Here is a 6000-nt window from a genome sequence, read left to right on the forward strand (position 1 = left end):
CCTATCCCTCTACTGCCAAGAGGGTTCATCTTTTTATTAAACCAATCAGTTACCTTAGGCAAGAAAAGCAGCACATTTTTACATTGTCAAAAATACAGCATAAACAAATGTAACACACATTTATATAAAGTAATATTCCATGATAGGCCTGGCAGGATTTTTATGTCCCACTAGATCCACCTCCTGCTGCTTCCACCAAACGTAGTTTTTAACTACATTTCTATTGTTCTATTTACCAATAAAGACTCAGAAATCAGAAGCTGAGTGAAAACCTGAAAGCTCAGAAATGTTGAGGAGTAACTACCTTACATTCCCTCTTTACCTATTTCTCATATAGAGAGCTTCCTTATGTTTTGCCAAACCAAAAAAGACAACCACACTCCCTACTACTTTCTGTCCATCTCTATATCCTTCTTTCACAATCCCTATGACTGTTGATGATTACTTTCTGTTTACTAGTTGCTGACTCTGACTCCCGAGCCAAGGTTGATTTTATTTATTTATTTATTTATTGCAGATGGAAACTTGGGGTTCACAGTGTGATTGACAACACTCTACTGTGATGCTGTCCAGGCTGATGGTAAAATTCTGAATTAATCCAGAAAATTCTTTACAGCCTGGAGAACATAATATCAGATGGTTAGACACAAGTCAGCACACTCCTTTGTTTCACTATATTTTTGCCTTTGGATGTGAATAACTAATTTGTAGGTTCAGCTTCTGTTAGTGAGACATCATACAGATTATTTGTAGAGTGAGTTGTGCATGAATTTAGGAACCAGATTTATTAGTAAATTTCCCAATTTCATTAGTTCTACACTGATAATTTGAGGGAGCTATTTCATTGTGCTTGCCATATGTTTCTGTATTGTTTAAGACAGGTAAGACTATATTCTTGCTACAGAGGAGATTTAAGGACCACACTGATATGTGTATAGAGATAAATTTTTATAGCTTGTCTTGGTATTGAAATGGCTTCTGGGAGTTTTCTTCATCTTTCACCCAAGATTTGAAAAAGACAGCAGCAAGGGGTAGCATTGCAGTTTGAAGTTCATGTACTCCAGAGTGATTTGGCACTAAAAACTAAATGCAGATTATGCTTTGATAAACAGAAAATTAGAAACTTCTGTTTGGAAATGGATGTTTAACTTTCATTGTCAACTTGTCTGGCTGTAGAAGCATCTTGGGAACAATGATTAGCATTTCTGGGAAGGTGGTTCCATGAATGTTTAAATACAAGGGAAGACCCATTTTGAGTGAATGGCACTGTTCCAAAAACGAGGATTCTGGATCAGTAAGAAAAAGGAAGTGAGCTGACTGCCAACATGCCTCCATTTCTGCTTTCTCACCATGGACACTATGGGACAAGCCACCTCACATGAATGAAATATCTTTCACACCATAAGGATTTGATTCCTTCTTAAACTGTGAACCTAATTAAGCCATTTCTTCAAGTTGTTATCAGTTATTTTGTCAAAGAAGTATGAAGAATATCTCGGTAAGTTTACGGGAAAATCATCCAAATTTTGTAAGATCATTAGTGAAATTCAAGATGGCCTCAGGTTGTGTTGTTGAGCTGAATGCAGAAATGAAAGGCAAAAGTAATGGATGTGGTGCCAGTTAAATAAAACACAAACCATGGTCTCTCTCACATTCTATAAAGATACTGTGATAGTGAAGTGAAGGTACATATGTTGATGTTCTAGGTATTGTTCTTTTGTGTCTCAGGTTGTTCATGAACCTGGTGTCTATTAACTGAACACCACTCACAGAGACACCAGTTGTGAAAAATCATTCACCAAAACACAGGGATTCAGTGGTGTGAGATGAGTCCAAATGAGCATTGTCTGTGTAGTAAGCTCCTTGGAGCCTGCCACTCACCATTTCTTTATATTTAATGCAATTAGGCCCAAGCTGCTATTCTTATATAGTGAAGACTAAATGAGGTTTCTAATATTGTAACCTGGATCTGTGTTTTTCTCTAATTTTAGACTTTCTTGCAATTTAATGGTGTCTATGTGTTTTATTTTTTTGAACTTCTGTGTCTTTCATTACAAGATTTTAAGGTAGACCAAAGGCTGTCTACAAAATTTCTATCACTGCAAACAAGTGTTATTGTATAACACAATGAAAATACATCATATTTGCTTTTAGTGATTCATATGTTGAGATTCTTATTGTTGCCAGCGTGGTGGCACATGCCTTTACCCAACTTTCAGGAGGCAGAGGTAGGTGGATCTCTGTGAGTTCAAGACCAGCCTGGTCTACAAGAGCTAGTTCCAGGACAGCCTCCAAAACCACAGACAAACCCTGTCTTGAAAAAGAAAAAAAAAAAATCTTATTGTTTTATCCCTGCTGAGACACCATCTGTAATTTGATCTATTCTAATTGTGTAGGTCTCTATCTAGCTAGGGTCTGTATCCATTAATATCAAAGCCTCTTCATTGTCCCTCAGTACTGGTTTTTAGATGCTTCCTAAGAAATTCTGAATCATCTGCTATAGTTAAATCTCTTAAAATGCCTGACAGTATAAATAATTAAAATAATATAGTACACCTTCCTTATATTTTAATCATTTTAGAGAGTCAGAAAACAGAGGGCCATCTGATACTACACAACTTTAAAATGGGACATATGGATGCTTGTGTATCCTCTATGTGAGTTCTCTGTAAGTCTGTGATGACAAAGGTACCAGAGCTCATATGCTCACATCTGAGTACTCCATCTGAGGATATGCATTAGGAAAGGAGAAACATTCACATGGTAAACATGGAGAGACTGAAGAAGCTAATAGGAAGTAAGAAAATATGTCTATTTTTACTTATATCTCTTAAGGTTAAATTAATTAATTTAATGGAATTAAATGGATACTGATGGTAGGTACCATGCAATTAAACCACAAATGACTACTATTTGGAAGCAGAACATTCCAGGTGCTAAGCAGAGACACAGAATGAAGCTTGAGAAGTTTGTGCTTCAGTGTAATCCCAAGCCAGTAAGTTTTTTATAAAGTAAATGAATCAAGGGTATTTCCCTCAGATTGCCTCTGTAACTCATATTCTAGAAAACAAGTTAATGTTTTCCTTAACTACTTGTCATCATGTCTGAAAATATCTGACTATGTCAGGTTCTCTGACATAATTCATGCCAGAAGTTCCGGTTTCTATTAATGAAAACAGCTCACAAGTTTAAAGCAGCATTGTTTTTGAGAGTTGAAGAAATTGTTGATGTAACCAGCACTAACATATTGTATTCCATCCTTACTGGTTACCTCAAGCCAATCAACTACAAATTCACTATACTATTAAAAACAGAAGCACATCACTGTCCTAATTTTGCCTGCTGTAGTGGGTCTCCTGGTACCAGTTTCTGTTCCTGAAAAAGGTATTTGAAATGTGGTCACTTGTCACTTTTACCTTGCTTGAAACAGCCTGATTTATCCTTACTACATAGCCTGTTTTTTGCTCATGCCACAAGTACAACTCAAACACATCTGAGAGTTTGCTGAACAAAATATAAAACCTGATAAGTTCAAAGTCAAACATACATAACTTAAACATATTTTATATAAACTTCTGTATATGTGAAGCCCATAGAAAAGCCTAGGGTTAAAATCTGTGGTTGACTACATTCAGAAGACATCTCTCCTCTCCCTTGTGGGTTCTCAACACCTGGATGATGCTTCTATCTCAAACTTCCTGTAATTCCCTGCATGTTCGGATTTGACATAAAATCTCTTTCTCTTTCTTCTGCTTCAGACACTTTGGTTTGCTCCCTTCAGGCTCTTAAGAGCAGCTTGGTTTTTCCCTGCCTGGAATATTTGCAGAAAAAATGGTTGACTTGGCTAAGCTGCTTTTGAAAGGAATGTCAAGTCCCCAAAAGATTGAATTATAGCAATGAAAATCACAACACCTGAGCTGCACATCATATTCTCAAATAACAAATGTTCACTGATTATTGTATCTATGTGAGAGATAAGCCTGGGTTATGGGGATATAATAACAAAAGACAAATTGAAGTGTTTACTTTTGAATAGCCTATTTCCTAAGAGAAGACAGACCATAAAATACACAAATGAATGAAAAGAAGATGCAGGGTCAGAGAGCAGAGTGCAGGCTTCTCTGAGGAAAGGGCCCATGAACAACCTGGCACAGTAAGGGAACAACACTGATATTGGAGCTCTGTCCTTTAACCTGTACAGGTGTGGATTAGCTACTCTCAGGTCTAAGGAGTCTTTTGGATGTGTTGGAATAGCAAGGTGTATCTTCAGCAGGAGAATGTATAGAGGGAGCCTCATTTGAAGAGAGGAAGCCATAGGATGAAATGGGGTCAGGGTTACTGTTTCACATCCCTCTTGTTGTTAAGATCTGAAATGTTCCCTGGAGGATCTTAGCTGAAAGCTTGGTGGTTAGTCTGTGGTAATACTAAGAGATGATATAACCTTCAGGGCTGAAGCCTCATTGCAGGATGGAGTTTACTCAGAGTGTAAATACGCAGGGTATATTGAGACCCATCCTCTCCTGTTTGTCTGTTTTCTGAACATTTTGAAGGGAGCATTCTTGTAACGCAAGGTCTGTGAGAACTAGGATGATTCCTTTACTGTCAATAGGACAGGGGTTTCTTCATTGTCATAATGTGGGCTCATACAGCTATACTTCCTGGTATCTGGACTGGGTTACTCCAGTGACCTAGCCCTTCCTTCTTTGTCATTCCTTTAAAAATTTCCACGCCTCCTATGAGCAGCGCCATAGTGAGTAATAAGCATCCTACGTATAAATCCAGAGACATATGTAACCCATATTCAAAGCACACAGGTGTAGCTCTAGGTATAAGAGAGGTTTGCAATTGTAATTCTGATATGTTTGTGTATGCAGAATGATGTGCACATATGATATGTGCATATGTAACAAAATGGGACAGGCAATACATTCTTAGCATTAGCAAAACACAAAGTAACAATTGCTTATGTTTGTTATCTGCACGGTTAGATCAGTGTGTTTTGATTTCCAGAAAAGTTCAGGAAGTTTATTTTAAAAGTGCACACAAAAAAAAAATCACAATATCTAATGATCTTTTTAACCATGTCACAAAAGTCATGATCTGTAAGGACATGGAAATTATGTCTTTACCTACAACCACTGTGTAGGTAGTTAATAACCAGCATTCTGGATGAGAGAATTTGCTTAAAGTAAAGTTCTTCCCTGCATTCAACAGAATGTGAAGACTATCTAATAATTTCTTTCTTCACCATTATTTCTCAATAAAAGAAGATAAAAGTATACCCTGCTTTCAGGAAATAGAAAAGATATAGACCAGTTTTCAGATGCATTATATAAATTATTCACTGAATAAAAAATGAGAAAAAGCAAAAGAGAATTCTCATAAAGGTTGTGCAGAAAATCAAGTTCTTTGAGTTTATTTTTAGTTTATGAAGCTGTTAGAATTTTTAGCTTATGATTGCTGTTAGAATCAAGGCATGAAAGCTTGACAACTGCAGCTGTTGATGCACAGCCAGGAGCTTCTGATCCTTCTTTGCTGTCCAGCCCCACGCACTTTCAACTGAACGTGTCATCATCCCAAAGTCCCATCCTTATTCAAGAACTCATGCTTGGCATCTTCCCTGGAGTAGAAGTCCTCAAACTGAATACAGTGTAAAAATAGACTCTAATGTGTACCCTGACATAGCTCTTCCTTATGAAAAGCACTGTTCATTTATAACTTGTGATGCACTGATTTTTTTTCATTTCCCAACTCACAATATAGGAAACAGCTTTGCAAAGATGTTGCCAATATTTGTGTCTGTTCTGTAGTTACTAACCTTCAGTTTCACATTTTCATGATGATTTCAAAGTTATCACTAAAATTAGTATCATGTTACTTATTTGATCCTGCACATCCTAAACTTCATCAAAATACATAGCAATGTTTATGGTAAAAGACATTAAATACCATCAAGCAAACATTGATGCTACTTTTTCTTCATGCTTTATTGCAGGGATC

The sequence above is a fragment of the Cricetulus griseus genome, chromosome 3, assembly GCF_003668045.3.
Source record: "Cricetulus griseus strain 17A/GY chromosome 3, alternate assembly CriGri-PICRH-1.0, whole genome shotgun sequence".
Taxonomy (NCBI): domain Eukaryota; kingdom Metazoa; phylum Chordata; class Mammalia; order Rodentia; family Cricetidae; genus Cricetulus; species Cricetulus griseus.